This window comes from Erpetoichthys calabaricus, chromosome 6 (genome assembly GCF_900747795.2).
Source record: "Erpetoichthys calabaricus chromosome 6, fErpCal1.3, whole genome shotgun sequence".
NCBI lineage: Eukaryota > Metazoa > Chordata > Cladistia > Polypteriformes > Polypteridae > Erpetoichthys > Erpetoichthys calabaricus.
The window spans coordinates 29,277,555-29,295,739 of record NC_041399.2 but is presented as its reverse complement, the minus strand read 5'-3'; the positions used below and the strand labels follow the sequence as shown (position 1 = coordinate 29,295,739).

General features: G+C 32.7%; 1 long non-coding RNA gene across 1 annotated transcript in view; it reads right to left on the bottom strand.

Annotated features, from left to right (window-relative positions):
• The window catches only part of LOC127528452 (uncharacterized), a 55,725-nt gene that overhangs the window by 25,647 nt on the left and 11,893 nt on the right, over nucleotides 1–18,185 (bottom strand). Inside the window, exon 2 of the long non-coding RNA XR_007935348.1 lies at nucleotides 5,933–6,022. This is a non-coding gene — a long non-coding RNA (uncharacterized LOC127528452). The remainder of the gene's footprint in view (nucleotides 1–5,932; nucleotides 6,023–18,185) is intronic.

Sequence of the window (18,185 nt, the reverse complement as noted above, 5' to 3'; positions counted from 1 at the left end):
TGTGCTAAAACAGAAACCTTTGGTAATCTGGTGAGTGTGTCTTCCCCACATGGACATCCTTCTCACTTGTTGTTATTAGTGCCGGACTGGTAGGTGCCTTTTATTTTTCATTTTCCAATCTACTTGTGTATATTCTCTAAATGCACAAAGACATCAATTGTCACAAGTAACTGCATATATAGTTGAGCTGAATTCTTGAGGCCTTTGTTATACTCCTTTTAATGCTGTGCTGTCTGAAAGCTGTTACATCAAATAAAGCCTGAGTAGTTTTTGTCATTGGTATATTATAAAATTGGTAAATAAACAACAGAATTTAGAAGTCATAATGAACTTGTAATAACTGAATAAATATGGACTTGACTTGGACCTTGTGCCTGCGTGTTGGTCTTACTGTAAGCTCTAGAAATAACAAAGAACATACAGATAGAATATTTGCTAACCAAAGATGTCTGAAAAATGCAAAAAAAGGTAATACCTTAAAATGTATTGCTAAGGAAATTGGGAGAATGTTACATTAAAACTAAATACTCAGATCGGACTCTGTGGCCCCAGTCAGAGTTTCATGCAACTTTCTTCCTTTTTTTTCTGGGGATGTTTATTTCCTTGTGGAAGTTGTTTGCATTGTCCTAGTTTAGGCTTTGCATTTACTATGGTTTGGCTGGGTATTTATTTTTAGAAACTATGCTGCAGTTATAAAAATGATTCGACTTAAATGACTGTATATATGTATGTGTATATATATATATATATATATATATATATATATATATATATATATATATATATATATTATATATTATATATATAATTAATAAACCTATTTTAGCAACAATCACCCTGTATTTTTCCCATTGGAATAACTATGTGCTGCAATTAGTGAAAAGTTATAATTTATAACATGGAAGTAATAGAGTATTTGGGTATTTGTATATGAATTAATGTAGTTTGTGTTCATAAAGCAATGGCACTGTAAAGAATTAACTTTTTTATTTGAAATATTAAAGCAGAAAATTTGCTTTTAATCTGTGATGTGTTGTGATTATGAAAAGAGTCCTTTCTTTCTTTCTTTCTTTCTTTCTTTCTTTCTTTCTTTCTTTCTTTCTTTCTTTCTTTCTTTCTTTCTTTCTTTCTTTCTTTCTTTCTTATGCACCTTTATGCCTGTTAAATTCAGGCTTTAGAATTTTACAGCACAGTTAAGAAATGGCTACTCCCTTGCAAATATGCTTCAAATCACCTCTCCTGATGTGTTTTGAATAGATACACACATTGTTTAAGATGTCAAACACTTAATAAAGAGTAGCTCCTCCAGGCAATTTACAAACTGCAGCTTCATCTGGATATATGTCAGACTAAATCAGGATACTTCAACCTCCAGTTTTCTGTGCTTTGGTCTAAGCTTTTGTAGCCCCTTTCTGTCAAATTCCCATAAATCGATATGTGCTACTTTTACTCAGATCTGTTTGGATTAACAAATCTTAGCATCCTGCTTTCTATTTGCCTTATACAATAAAAATCTCAGCTTCACAATACATAATACATTCAACTCTTAAAAAGGCTAATTACTGCAGTTAGTAAGTCTTATATCAAGCAGCAAGAACCTTTATTGTAAGGCCCCCATTACTAACTGGAATGCCCAGTTGGGCTTATTTACTGTTATCAGTTTTTTAAACATACTGTACATCTGTTTTGATATCCGGACCAAAAACACACCTGAATGAGCCAGATCAAGGATAATCTTGGGATATCATTAAAGGAAAGGAAAAGATCTGCATAAGAGTGACATCTGTACTTCGGCACATGCTGCTCTTTCACTTCTTTATATATATGTATAATATACATGTGTGTGTGACCATATATATATATATATATATATATATATATATATGTGTATATATATATATATGTGTATATATATATATATATATATATATGTATATATATATGTATATATATAAAATATACAGTATATATAATGTATCTACTCTTTGTACATTGATTTTATAGAGGTAGAGAGATTGAGAGGAAGATACACACAAATATATATGAAACTTGGCCAAACCATCTTATTTTAACACAACACATTTTCATTGTTAAATATTAAAACCACACCATCTCTGAAAAGGTACTTGTTATTCATACATTTATTTAAAAAAAACACGTTTTAACAAAAGTGTGCGTCTCATTTTCCCTCTAAAACAGCATGCCCCACTGCAATAGCTTTCTATGCTTTTGATTTGTAGCCTCGGCTGTAGCGGGTTCACAGGAGTACAGTCTGGGCTTAAAATTACATAGGTGAGAATTTTTGGTTTTGTGTAAAAGCAACTACTGTCACTAGGTCTTTCTTATTAAGATGAATGTATAAGGTAAGATTTTCACATACAGCTCAAGTAAAGGACAGAAACATTTATCTTCCCTCTGTTGGTGTTTTGTGTTTGTGGTGAGAAATATGTTTAAGCTCCTTTAAGGCTTTAAAATGTATGGAAATGTATGTGCATTATTAAAGACTGGCTACATTTATTTTCCCAACACCAGACCCATCTTTTTAGTTGAGGGTTACTAGCAGACAATTTTTAATTCAACACAATGGAGACAATTTCATATCCTCTATATATACATTTTAAATGCAATGAGCCATACATATTTAAATAAATTATAGGGATGTGCAGCAAGGTAATAGTATCACTTTTCACAGCTGGCATACAGTGTTTCTATGTATATTTATATGTTTGTGTGTGTGTGCGTGTGTGTATGTATATATTTACCTTTAAGTATCTATATATTTAAATTAACATAGATAGACACAAAATATAAAACTGTATCAAGCAATGAGTTACATTATTTCAGAGGGACAAATGGCTTTTCAGTGCCTTCTTCATGAGGTATGTACTGTGTGTATATTCAGAATTTCTTAGAGAAAGAACGCTGTATGTCATACATCTAGATGATAATGTAAAGGTTTCGTTTAATATACAGGAAAATATAGGTGATTAAGCACTGAAGAGTGTTTTAGACAGTCGTGAGCAGAGAACAATAGAAGGCTTCAGGTCATTTGGGCTGGGGGTACTGAAGCAGACAATTTTTGAATAGTCTCCTCCTTCCTCAGCCCTGTGCTTAACCGCAGGCAGGGTTTTTAAAATGCATGTTGAATAAATGAAAAAAGAAATCTGTATTCCGAATTGCCAGCTTACACTTTATTCCACTAAAATGAAAAAAGTTTGAAAGTGTTGTAATGATTTGCTTAAAATGTGATTCTTAGAGTAGGGTCTTTATGAAAATGTCATCTAATTACTGAGCCTAATGACCAGCGGTGGACAGACAGATTTAAAGATGCTACATTTAAAAGTGCACATTTTTATATCATTATATACTGTATATTATATATTTTTATATAACTAGGTTATATTAATTTTCATTTTTTACCATTATTGCATATTAGTAAAAAGGGGCAAAAATCAATTGATTTTTAACAGATAGAACAATTAGCAAAAGCATTGGCATTGAATAAATAAATAAAATATGTATTTTGAAACCTACTTAAATATATTACTAAGTATCAACAGATTTCTCACTTATTCATTTTCTGTTTAGTCTATCTATCTATCTATCTATCTATCTATCTATCTATCTATCTATCTATCTATCTATCTATCTATCTATCTATCTATCTATCTACATAATATAAATATATGTGTATAATATATATATATATATATATATATAGAGAGAGAGAGAGAGAGAGAGCATATCTTCCACATATGTTTGTTTGTAAGAATTGTTTTTCTAAAATCTGAGTATATGCTACCTGCAAAATTGGAAATTTCAGACATAAAGAGCGATTCTGATTTTAATTTTGAATGTTTGTTTGTAACAAGGCCACTCTTTTAAAATTCAGGCAGAATCAGGTTGTGTGTCACAGCCACCCAGTCTCCCCTCCATATATCTGTTCATGTTGACAGATTATGTCATGATACATCAACAGAAAGATCAGCAGAGAAGCAAAGGATTTCATCTACTGGCAGCAAGAGAAAAACGGATTTTTCCCATTAAATGACCAGAAATGTGCCAAATTGCAGTGAGGCCAGTGCTCATCACACCCAAAAATAAAGAGCTGAATTTTTTTTCTCTTTTGTTGCCAATTAATGCCCTATATATGTAGAGACCGAAGTTAGCATTGCCTGTGTTTTTTTTTTTTTAAATTGCAGCAGCATCTCTTGAGCCCTCAGCAAATTGTACTTGGCTTGGGGTAGCAAGGGTGGGGTGTGGGTGGGTGGATTGACACAGAAGGAGAGAAAGGTCCAAGAAAATGACCTAGAAGCCATTCAATTGAGGATTTCCTTGAACTTGACAATCAGAGAGAGTCAAACTGAAATGACTCCACATGGCAGAAGAATAACAGTCGACGAGACTGTAGGGATAACATCAGAGTGTTTTTAGGAGCCCTGTGGAAGTTTCAATGAAAAGTGCTCATGAAGGAAAAAGCGAGGTTAAAAAGCAAAAAGATAAGAGGCCGGACACTGCGGCAGTGGCAGCCGGTAACAGCTCCAGGCTCATCACGGTTACAAACGAGAGGCTGGGCTACAGAAGAAGAGAGTTTATGTCTAATAGCCACAAAGATGTCTGTCAGGCTGAAGGGCTAATTGGGCATCTAAGAGCCCAAACAGACTATCCCAGGCTTTTAGCCCAAATTGATTTGTTCCCTTCATATTGCTATCTGAGCATTTCCCTAGTCAGCACAGCATTTTGTTTGTCTTTTTCTGTTTCCTTTTACTGTTTGAGGAAGCTTTAATAGCCAGTTTGTTAGTAGACAATGGTCATAACATACAGTTTAAGTCAACAACAATGTCGGAATATTTAAACAAAAAAATACAGAAACAGCACTGGGTAATGATTCTGACTTATGCATTAGCCTTCTTTCTCTGGTGTATAGGAATTCCCCAGTAAGTCTATCATTTCTTCAGCTTCATAAAATTCCCTTGTGAGAGCCAATTAAAGTAATGCTTACCCAGAGGAGAGGTGAGCTAATTACTTTACTGACGTTTGTTTCAGTTTAATGTGATATGCAACACATGAGAATTTTGATTTTTTTTTATCGGTATATGTCACTTTACTCAGTACGTTTATATTTACTGTATTTAGTGTGAATTATTGTGTTTCATTTAGAGCATTACGTCACAGTCTATATGACAGTGTGAACAGAAGATAAAATAAAATGCCAGCATAACTTAGCCTAAAACAATTTGGACCCTGGTTTGATTCGGGATGGATTATCTTTGTGGAGCCGCTGTGTCCTCCATGGGTTCTGTGAGGAATTCTCGTGACTTTCTGTGGTCCAGAAATGTGCCATTAGGGTGATGTCTGCACTGAGATATCTCCGTCGTGACTGGATAAGAGGCTTTATACTGCTAACCTGACTAGAGATTAGTGCTACCAAGTTAGACAATTCTCCAATGGGCACTTGAAAGTGTTTGATATCATACTTACTTTTAGAAGCCCTATATAAAACACATTCCGATTAATTCATTCTTTGGTATCCTTTAGAGGCAAACTTTAAAATACAAATTGAGGATCCACCTCTTCATCGCTGCCTTCAAAAATTTGCATTCTCATTGCTCATATTGTGATTCTTTAAATCCCTGCTTCTACAGTACTTTATCCTTATCTAAACCTAATGTCCTTTTTGATTTACTGCTCTGTTGGCTTTATTGTATTTCCTATAATTGTCCCACTCCTGTTCATTGCATTCTTTTATTCCTTTTCTTTTGTAATACTGCATTATTCATAATTGCTTTGCACATGATTTCAAATAGTCCTTTCAATCAAGACACTATATAAAATAAAGATTGCTTATTTAAACCAGTCTCACTCAGTTCAGTCTTAGTAAATTATTATTATCTCCGTGTAATGTTGTACATATTTAATGTAGTCGTATTACCTGCAGTAGACTTGCACCCTGTCCAGAGAGGCTTCCTGCCTTGGGCTTGATGATGGCCAGCATTGGCTTTGGCTCCAACCCACAGAGACCCTAAAGTAGGATGAAGTAGGGGTAGAGAACATATGGATGCCTTTAAAATTGTAGTAGCACAAGGGAGTCAGCAACAACACAAGCAAAGTTGAGTTTTTATATGGAAAAAATAAGTAAAGGTAATGGCGAATAAATTTAAAAAAAGGTTTAGGGGCACACCGTTTAGGTTATAAGGTGCATTTCTTTAGTCTGCCAGTGCAATTAACAAGTATGGAGTATTAACAAGTATGGCCATTGTTTACTTGTAGTGTTTAGAATTGGAGCCCAAGGAGCGAGTGAGTCTGTGAAAACGTCACCTTTATAACGAGCGGGCCTCCATAACAATACTACTGTGTAGAAATAAACACTAGCTGAGGTCTTTAAAATAACAAACTCTAAATATTACAATTATTACTGTTCAAATGATATTTGTAAAAAGGGTCTAAATTGCCTTTTACACTTGAAAAACCTGCAATCTTTAAAAAGATTGCCAAATTAAAAAGAGTCAAAGTGGATTTTTATGAATATTCATTAATGTTTTCATTGGTTACACTTTGTTTTGTTTTATTATAATCCTAATTATCAAGGGGACATATGGAAAAAAATCTGTGTTTGATTAAAATAATCAAAACATGCATATTTGTATTTGTGTTCATACATTCTTTGCATAACACTCCGTGATAATTCTCTCTTTCTGCAGAGGCTATTTAAAATAAGAAGTAGATTAGCGTGTTTGAAATAAAACAATTTCTGAATAGAATAATATTATTTCAAGAAACCATTTGTAATGTTTGCAAGTTTGTGCTTTTAATTTTATTGAAATATATGATAGTAGTCACTATAAAGGACTCCATTTAAAAAAAAAAACTTTCACTTGAATTTCAGCTTAATATTTAAAATAAGCCGTGAATGAGCTTAATTAAAGTAAAACCATTTCTGAATAGAATAATATTATTTCAAGTAACATTTGTAATACTTACAAGTCTGTACTTTTCATTTTATTGAAATATATGATAGGAGTCACTATAAAAAAAACAAAACTTTCACTTAAATGAAACCAACAATGCACAGTTACAGAAAATTACTATTAATATTTCCACTGTAGGGTATGAAATAAATTCAACATCATTATTAGTTCTTGTATTTACAGTGAGATTATTTTTAATTTGCATATAACAGAAATCACACAGTCTTTAATACACAAACATTAGCTGTGGCAAAACAAGCAAAGAATCAAAGTTAATGATTATTAACACTTTTTTCAGTCTTATTTTAATTTATATAGTTTTTTGATAATTATTAATATTGAAGATTATTTGCTATATAAAACAGATATATTCTGAAATTGTTACAATTAAATAGGCAGCAATAATGCATTATTTTAATCTTTTATATAATAATGTTGAAATATATTAAATACTTGTAGCAGTTTTAATTACTTTAATGTCTTCTTCATCAAAGAAGTCAGAATGATAAACAAAGACTGGAGATGATGATGATAATAATAATAAGAAGAAGAAGGTGATGAATTTGTTTAATATTTCTAATATCTGCATTTTTGTACCAAATGATCTTTATTTTAGCATACAGAATTGTTATGGCTATTAGAATTACACACACATTATTAAATGGTCAACTGAAATGACCTTAACCAAGGGAGTGATTTTAAAATTATTCTTATTAATCTGTTTAACAGTTGTAATATTTTTATTTCAGTATTTTCTACTGTTTTGTAATAGCTTGTCTTTGAAAGACACCATATCAAATGAACAATGTCAGAAACCAAATAGACCAAAGTGAGTTCATTATTATTATTCAGTTTAATTATTTAAATGCCAATTACTCCTTTAACATGAGGTATAAGCTCCAGTTTCATCCCACACTCCAAAGACATGCAGGTTAAGTGCACTGGCGATCCTGAATTGTCCCTGGTGTGTGTGTGTGTGTGTGTGTGTGCCCTGCGGTGGGCTGGCACCTTTGCCCAGGGACTTGTTCCTGCCTTGCACCCTGTGTTGGCTGGGATTGGCTCCAGCAGACCCCCATGACCCTCTGTTAGGATATAGCAGGTTGGATAATGACTGACTGACTGACATGAGGTATAAAACACTGTGGCACAGTCTGGCCAAAGAAAGACAAATAGTCAAAGCTTGTTATCATCAATCGAAAGATAATAATCAATTTAAAACTTTGTCATTGAGCACAACAATATAATGTACTGGAGGGTTTTCCTGTTTGAAGACCTGCTTTACATTAAAAGTTTTATTCCAGCATTCCATTACAATTTACACGTTTTAAAGTTTTCCATGAAGTTGCACCTTTCAGTAGAGACAAGAGCAGACTGTCTTCTGCACGTGGACAACCGTATATATTTATGTAGCTAACCAATCGACTGTTAAACTCTAATATATAGCTTTTTATTTTTTCTCCTGCCTGCAGCTGCCAAGATGTTTTCAATTTAGCATGGATGTGCGATCATGATATCACTTTCCTTGAACTGTTCCAGATTGGTATGGCCAAAACAGTTTAAGCTGATCACCTAACAAAACTCAAAAGAGTTTGTTCAGGAAGAGCAATTCTCCAGCTTCAGAGGTACTGAAGAAGCAATTGAAAAAAAACCTTAGGGCCATGTCTTTGGTCAGGCGATTAGTTAAGAATGCCTTTCAATTTTGTTTTGAGATACAAGCCATCCTCTTATGAGTTATATTAAAATTTAGCACTGCTTTATAGTAATACGATTAAAGTTTTAAGACAGAACAGACTTTACACCTTTATGAGGAACACGGTACTTTGGACAGCTACACTATGGATCTCCTGCTTGACATGCTAATCTTGTCTTATAGTATTATCACACGTATTATTTCAATTTACGGAGGTCTATTAGCATCTATTATTAATTTGAGGCTGTTTCCTCTATTATGCTAGCATTCATTAGATCTATACTACTGCTTTAAATGCATCATTATACATATCCTTTTTTTACTTTTAGGTATATTTCATTTTACTATTGATACCTTTATAGGCCAAAAAAAGGAAAAAACACATTGATCAAATTCTTGACAGACTGAAGAATCAAGAATTATGTCTACATGCATTTGCCTCTGCTGGCTATATTCTGGTTTTACTCACCAAGTCCTCCTTCAAATGTTGGCAGGCAAAGTCATCCCCAAACATTACTGTTCATTGTTAATATATGAGATATGACAGAATGAATGCAAACCCTGCTATTTTTATGCAGAACTTTATGCTTGCACATAAACATCAAAAATCATTTTAATGCAAGGGTTATGTCAAATTTGGGCTTGTTTCTGTAATGACTCCAAGGTGGGCTACCCAAGGAAGATTTAGGTTCCTCTGTGAACGTTCAGGTTTCTTATACTGAATTTTTTTTTTTATAACATTTGTAACAAATTCAGGGGAAAAAAAAGAGGAAGCCTAAACTCACAAACCCATGTTTAAAATTTGGTGTATTTTTATATATTCTGTCCCACAAAGAGGAAGAGGTTGCTCATAATAGCTCTCAATCAAATGGTAGAAAATACTGTCATTTTTGTAACCTTAAAACTTGCACATTATTCACTGCCATTTTTTAAAATATCAGCTGCTAAGTAAAAAAATATATAAATAAAAATAAATGAGTTGACTGAAGGTGATTCAGAAATGTATAAGTATGGCTTTTATAACTGTAACCAAAACTGTCCAGGACCAGTGGTATTTACAGGAAAAGGGGCATGATTTCTTAAAAAAATGTATTACTAAAAACATTTCATCACCCTTATTCAGATTCTAGACGAAAAGAAAACATGTCAAAAATTAGACCTTCTTAAATAAAATGCACTTGTGATTGCTGCCAAAGATTATTACCCAGGCTTGTAATGTGTTTTTGTAAAAACATCAACAGAGTACAGGACCTGCATTTCAATAGTTTTTAATATTTCACCTCAGGAAATAAGTCCCACATTAATCTGCAGACACCTGCGCCAAATGTAAGCCTCTGTCGCCGTACTCAAAGCACTTGCAAAGAGGAGCTGCTTTACAAAAAGTAGGAAATGATGTAGAAGTAATACAACAACATACAATTATAAGACAGTAGCGTGGAAAGCGAGAATGTGCTTATAAACTTTCATGGAAAAAAGACTGAAAGTTTGGCTTGATGTCACCGATATCATTGAACACTCTGCCGTGACATGAAGGAGGGCTCTGTTTTCTCAGTTAGGCAGAAAGTTGTATTTCCAGCACTTTCTTCAAAATCATTTTAATTTGTAACAAACACTAGTTTACATTCAGGTAACAGCAGTATGGTAGTGAACGATGCGTATTCATCTCTACCACAGATTACTATTTAAAGCATGGGTCCCAGCCTTTCTTGTGTAACAAGAGTACAGATGTCTTGGAGATGAAATACATCATATGTACAGCAAACAAGCTTTTTCATCATCCGCCAAAGGAAATGGTTAATATTTTTCTTCTTGTCACATGCTGTTCTTGTGTTTTCCTTAAATATGTGCATTTATTATTATTCTAGCAGCCAGCAGTGAGCTACATTAGGAAAATAAAAGATGCATAAACTTCTGCTTTCAGTAAATAATGCTTTTCCTCAGCAGGCAGGACAAGAAATGACAGTTTGACATGTATGCAGCTATCAAGATAGTCCAACGATTTTATATGCTTTTTTTGTAGAAAATGACATTAGCAGCATGTTTGTTAAAGATACATATGCTATGTGAACTAGTTTAATTTGAAAGCAGCTACACGTAGAGTTTTATTAAAGGTGGGTATTATGTGACAGGAACTGTTTTGATATATATAATTACTAAAACAGCATTTCCAGTGCAGTACAATTTATTTTGCATGACACGGAAATAGAGCATAATAATATTTAAAAATTGTTTCCATCTGTCTAACTACAGATATATCGATACTTAGTAGTATTAATGTTAGTGCTATTGTCATGTTTACAGAGTACTGTGAAATTTTTACTTGCATATCCAACCAACATGCAACATCATTCTAGATGATCTGGAACAATGATCAATAAGAATATATTAAAAATAAAAACCTTCATTAGCACCACATGACAATAAGCAAACAGACTGTTTGTAATTTAAGTGTTTAATTTGACTATTAAAACCTTGAGTATAAGGAAATGCAGTAATTCATTGCACAATAATAGTTATCCTATAAATAATTTTTTTGCTTTAAAAATGTGAATATGCTATTGTTGTCAACTGAGGTTAAGAGTACTTTACTGGAATCTCTAAAATGCAATAAGTGAATCTTTGCACTCAAAACTTTAACTAGAAAAAGAAACCTTTGCAACTTGTTTACTTGCTGGTCATTTTATTTTCCTATATACAATACCATTCTTTAATCCCACTTTACCCGCGAACCTGCACAAGATTTATATATATATATATATATATATATATATATATATATATATATATATATATATATATATATATATATATAATATGTGTGTGTGTGTGTGTGTGTGTGTATGTGTATATATATATATATATATATATATATATATATATATATATATATATATATATATATATATATATATATATAATATATGTGTGTATATATATATATATATATATATATATATATATATATATATATATATATATATATATATGATAGACAGAGATATAGATAGTTGTAGGCACATATGCAGATATAAAATTTTTGGGTTTACTCATGTTGTCTTGTTGCCCCCCAAATTTTAGGGGCATTGAAGCATTCATTATTACGGTTGGATGTTCTTCCTCATTTAATCATCTTTTATAACACACAAGAGGACTGTGACTTTATTGTAATGGAATGCCATATGGGTAACAGTATAAAATAGAGTAAGAATCAATAAATAATTCTGCATATACACACACACATACATACATTATATATATATATATATATATATATATATATATATATATATATATATATATATATATACAGTACCGGCTCCACCCCCTGTTCACTTTGCTCTTCAAACCCCGGGGGCGAACACCTATCTTGCAGCTGAGCCGCTCAAATGGCGTCAGGGCGCTCCTCTGTTACAGAAAGCGATTGCATGTAAAGAGATGGCATATAGAAGAGTGTGTGGCGTGGGATGAAGATGATTTGGTCTTTAGTTATTATAGAGAGAAAATGAGTTACTTGAGTATTTCACTACAACTGTCTATTTTAAATACCAGTAAATAATAAAACATAATAAAAATTAAATAAAAAATTAAACTACATTACAGTAATGGATAATCAAAAACAATATTATAATGTCCCTTTCCAGGTGGGAGAAACAAACCTCTGGTTGTAGCAGTCCAAAACAAAGGTTTTATTGCTCTTCCGTGACAATGCAAATTCAGAAAAAAAAAAAAAACAAAACAACGGTGGCCAAAAAACAAACAAAGAACAACCATGTGTCAACCACCCCTAAAACTGATTTTTTTACCCCCTCCATACCTTTTTTTTTTAAACTAAAGGAACTTCCTTAACAACTTCCCGCCAACAGCATCCTAATGGCTGCTTTAATTAAGAGTAGCAGTTCTGGCTCCTCTGTCCGCCACTCTCCACAGCACACTGAGCCAACCCTATTTGCATGGCTTTTTAGGACACACTGCCTAGGTGCTAATTTCTCTTCCAGACTGTTACAATATTTTGAATTACTTTATCCTCTAACTTATATTCTACAAACAATGCTTTTTCCCATTTCCATTCAATATTCTTTGGGATATTTTTCTCTTTTTCATTTACTGAACGATTCTTTCCACTTGATTTTTATTATATGCAGCTCTATTTTGTTCATTTTTTTTCGACATTAATTATCAGCTCTTGCCGGTCTTTTTCTAGCACGACCTAAATTTGACGTTCTTGAATAGATAATTTGCTTTTCTGCCTTGCCATTATAACCAACTGCATTGAAGAGTTAGCATAGAGAGTGTCATAGGGTGGTACAGAGAGAGGATGTGCACAGTAGGAGTAATGATTGGGCGAGCAGTGTGGAGGGGAGTGGTCAAGGCAGAATATCGTAGACACAATGGAAAACTTTTTAATATAATGTAATATATATATATACACACTGAGAGTGTGTACTGCCGTTAAGTGTGTCATCTTCCTTTGCCTCTACAGTGCTGAGAAACCAGGCAACTGCCTCCGCCCCTTCCGGTGCCAGGACTTTAAAAGCCCAAGTTCCTGGAAGGAGGTGTCACTCATTGATTCGAAAGCAGAGGAGACAGAGCTCCTGCAATCTCAGCGAAAGAACCCGAAAGGTTCCTTGATTTTCAGTGCCTTTATTTATTAGAATGCTAGAGGGTAGTATTGTTGTTTGTACTTGTACCATCGTCCACTGTTTAGTTATAGAGAGAAAATCAGTTACTTGAGTATTTCACTACAACTGTCTATTTTAAATACCAATAAATAATAAAACATAATAAAATGTAAATAAAAAATTAAATTACATTAACAGCTAATCAAAAACAATATTGTAATGTCCCTTTAAAGGTAGGAGAAATAAACCCCTGGTTGTAGGTATTTCAAGTAAAAGGAGAAAGCCGGGTTGGTACTCCAACCTTTATCTTGCCTTTCGACCCATCATTCCCTTGGAAGACCACAATATATACATACATACATACATACATACACACACACACAGCACACCTGACTGAAATTGATGAAGTGAATACTCAAACCAAGTGTGCTGGTGGTGCAACGTTACAGATAGTGTGCCTCAAAGACAGACATAATATCACCGTTTTGTAACAACAGAGGCTGCAGTCAGTTAGCAATTGCACACCAAACCAGATTTTCAAGATGTGGCTTTCAAGTTGTAATAAATAAAATTGAAGAAAGTAGGCAAAGCAAGATGGAAAACAAAGTGAAATGTTGAAAAATCTTTCTGCAAATGATGAACAATATTTTACAGTTACTTTTCTTAAAGGGCAGGAGGAAATGCGGTGATGTGTTTGTTCCATATCTGGCAGAGTAAACTGGCACCAAAGTACACACTTCGACTGTACAAAAAAGTCTTAAAAGACATGGTGTTGGAAAGTTGTAGCTAAGAAATGATTCTTGTGAAAAGGCTAAATGAAAGGATTGGAAAAAATCAGTATCAGAAATTCTTATAGAGCAATGAGTCCAAAACTGACATTTTTTGGACATAAAGATCCTACTACGGTATGTCTGAAGAAGAATTGATGAGAAGCACACTGATGCCTGCCGGCTGCCATTTGTGAAGCATGATGGTTGCTCTATAATGATTAGGGAGGTTATTTTTCAGGGGATCTGAACAAATTTGGTGAAGTGATAACTACTAAACAACTTATTGGCAAAAACATTATCATTCACCATCATACTGACCCCAAACACACAAGTACCTCCTTGGAGTTGAGGACTACAGTCAGAACAGTGTTAGTCCGGTCACCTCAGAGTGCTAACCTTAATATTAACAGAGACATGTGGGAGAAACAGCGATGGCAAATCCAGCCAAAAACACATGAAGAGTTACCAGATGCCAAATGAACACCATTTTACAGCATTGCACCAAAGTGAATTGCCTCAATATTGAATTCAAAGGGTGGCCACACAAGATACCTTTACTTTTTATTCTATTATTGTTTATTCTACTGATACATATTGTTTTCACAGCAAATAAAGACTTAGTACCCAGATAGCTAAAAAACAGATTTGTTCAGTGGCTTTTGCACAGTACTATCTATCTATCTATCTATCTATCTATCTATCTATCTATCTATCTATCTATCTATCTATCTATCTATCTATCTATCTATCTATCTATCTATCTATTGTAAAACATATATAATGTAAAATAATACCTATTATATATGTAAGAACATATATATATATATATATATATATATATATATATATATATATATATATACAGTATGTGTATGCACACACACTTATACATGTGTAAATATGTAATGTAAAACATTTCCAAAGACAGCATCACAAAGAAAAAAATAGTAGTTTTAATTTATAAACTAAGCTGGCATCCACATGTTCATTTTGATTTTGGAAAATTATTTGAAAGCAATGTAAACCATACAATTTCACTTATTCTACTTTAAAGTTTGTGTAACTTAAAGGTACAAAAGTTGTTACCTTAACTTAAACCTAAGTTTTACTGGACTGCAACAAACTGAATGTTAAATAAAACACAATCCTTTGGTTTACTAGGATTTCAACGCATTTTTGAGCAATAATATGTCAGTATAGTTATGTGATCTGCGCAATACAAAATGTTTTTAAAGATAGGTTTACTCTTCAGTGTAATAAACGTTTATTCACCATTCATGCTCGTCAGTAACAGGTAAGGCTTACTAAGGCTATTATTGACAGAACTAATCAATTACAATAAACCTTAACTGAATTTTTGAACATAAATATGATGTGCATTTGAAATTTAGATAAATGACTTATTGCCTAATTATACTGCATATTTAGATAACATAATTCACCAAGCTTGATTTAAACAGTATAAGACACATTTTAAAAAATGTTTTTTCTATTAATTGCCTTTTGGTGGAGCTAACATATTTATTGAAAATGCAACATTTTTTGTCCCATTACATGTTTCATGATTCAGATAACATATCTTTTCTAAAATGAATTTGGATATTAGTTTGCAAATAAAACAACTTCATTTCTGTAACATTAGAGTATGGCTTCATGTCGTACTTCTGCACTTTGATTTTTCCTTTTGTAACGACTGCAAGTAAACATGGAAAGACTGGCCTAGTTACCCTAATGAATAAGATTGTTTCAATGTATAATAATAAAACATCTTGTATTATATGGTGGTTGGATTTGCTTTATAGCTCTAACCAATATGTTAGAGTGGTCTGGACTAAAATGGTTACAAATTACTCAGATGAAATGAAAAGACTGACTCTCACAATAAAGAATGCCCAGGACTGTGGAGAGAATTTGAGGAAAAAGATTTTCAGCTAACCTTGGCAAACTCAGAAAACGGCTTCTAAACTTTTAAGTTAAGGTTTGCCTTAAAAAAAATTTGATTTTGATAAAAGAGTTTTGATTTAGCTGAAACTAAATTCAGGTAGATTAGAAAGTAACTTAATATATAACCTAATACCATGTACCTACGTATATAAACACACACACACACACACACACACACACACAATGCATTTATTTATTTTATACATATAAATATTTGTGTGTTTGTTAAATGAGGAGTTAGGAGCATATTGTTTTGGAATGACATATATCAAATTATAATCTTGAAATAAACAAAGCAAAATTTCACAGCTAGGTTTAGTTAGATGTATATATTCAAATGAATTTGGGTAACTGGTGTCCTCAGTTTGTTTTGAATCAGTGCTCAAACCCATTTACTGTGCAAATTAAATAAAGTAATATATTTGTATTTCACTGATTTCCTATAATATGTTTTTTTTTTTTAATTCTAATAAGCTTAGTCTAAAACAGTGGTCTTCATTAAAGATAATAGAAATAATAATAGAGTAGAAATGTAATTAATTGTGTATACATGTAAGTACATATTTATTTACAACAGCCCTAATAGTGACATGTATAACTTTAGCTACATTATATTTTGTTTGTTTTGAAGTTGGTCTTTTTTTTAATCTTTTTTCTGTCAAGATGACTTGAATTATTACTCCATACGTGTGACAAATGTGCTAATGGACATGATTTGGCTACAGTGGGTAACTGTATTGGACCAACTCATCAAAGAAAGAATTCCAAAGATTTTTTCTGATATAGAGGATTTGAGATTTTTTTCTTTCTTAAATTGTAGGATTAGATGTTCAAATCCTTTCATATCAATTTGAAAAATAAGGAATTCAAACAGGTTATTAGTATTTTTGAGATCCACACACAGGTAATGTTTTTCATTGTGCATTCATTTTTAAGCCACATATGTATTCCTTTAACATTTACATTTTAATTTCTTTTTTTGGCAATTTGTATCTAGTTTTGCCTCTCAGCCCTTTTAAGTACTTAATTGCACACCGGGTTTTTAAAAAGCATGTTTGAATAAAATCCGTATTGTGAATTATTATCTTCCATATAATTCCACAGAATGAAGATGCTTGAAGGTGTTACCACGTGGTATTAAAATGACTATTAATGCAGGACCTTATTGAAAATATTTTATTGCTAATTTGAAAGAGAGAGATAGATAGATAGATAGATAGATAGATAGATAGATAGATAGATAGATAGATAGATAGATAGATAGATAGATAGATAGATAGATAGATAGATAGATAGATACTGTATGCAATACACATAATTCCATCAGGAGAATAAGCACTTGATACAGCTGAGTTCATAGCTGTATGAATTCTGCACTACTGTGTTTTTTCCATTCTGTGACATGTTTCTCATGGTCTTACCTATTTCTTTGTCTGCTTGAATAAAAAAGAATTCAAATGTTATTTTTTCTTAACAGTTATAAGCAAACATAATTCTAAAATACACCTGTATGCTCCTTCTATGTGCAAAATGAAAAAGAAACAAACTTTTGACATGTTATCACTATTTTAGGATGTCTAAACCATTGATTTTGCTATAGTTTGGCATTACCTGCAGTAAATAATGTCTTTTGTAGCCTTAGGGAACATCTGGTAGTTATGCATTAATTCCACCCCTGTTTGAACACTCAGCAGCACATGCACTTCTCTTTTGTCTATTATTCTAGTGTTGTGTTATTCCCAAATATTGACATCGTCTGCTTTTATCAGTACTAACTGCGCTGAAGCCTCCTAGTCTCATGCTCGACTCTATTTCCTGCTATTGATTATCTTCTTCACTCCAGCAGGTAACCATCCAGCTAGGCTGTCCTGAGGAATAGCTTCCAATGACTTTATACGCACAATTTACACGGAATTGTTTAAAGAAGATATTAGCCTCAATACAAATCAGTGAACCTCATTTAGTCAATATTGTACAATTCAGCTGTTGGCACACTGTCATATGCTAGTCATTAAAATCAACAGCACTTCTATTCCTCACATTAAATCTTGTTACCAGTTTTTCAAGTATTTCTTTTTATATTTTTGAATATCTGTCCAATTTATCTTCAATCTATCGACAATAATGTCATACTGTGTTTGCTGACTGTATGAATGGTAACGTCAAACGTTTTCTTGCTGTGAAAGTACCTTAA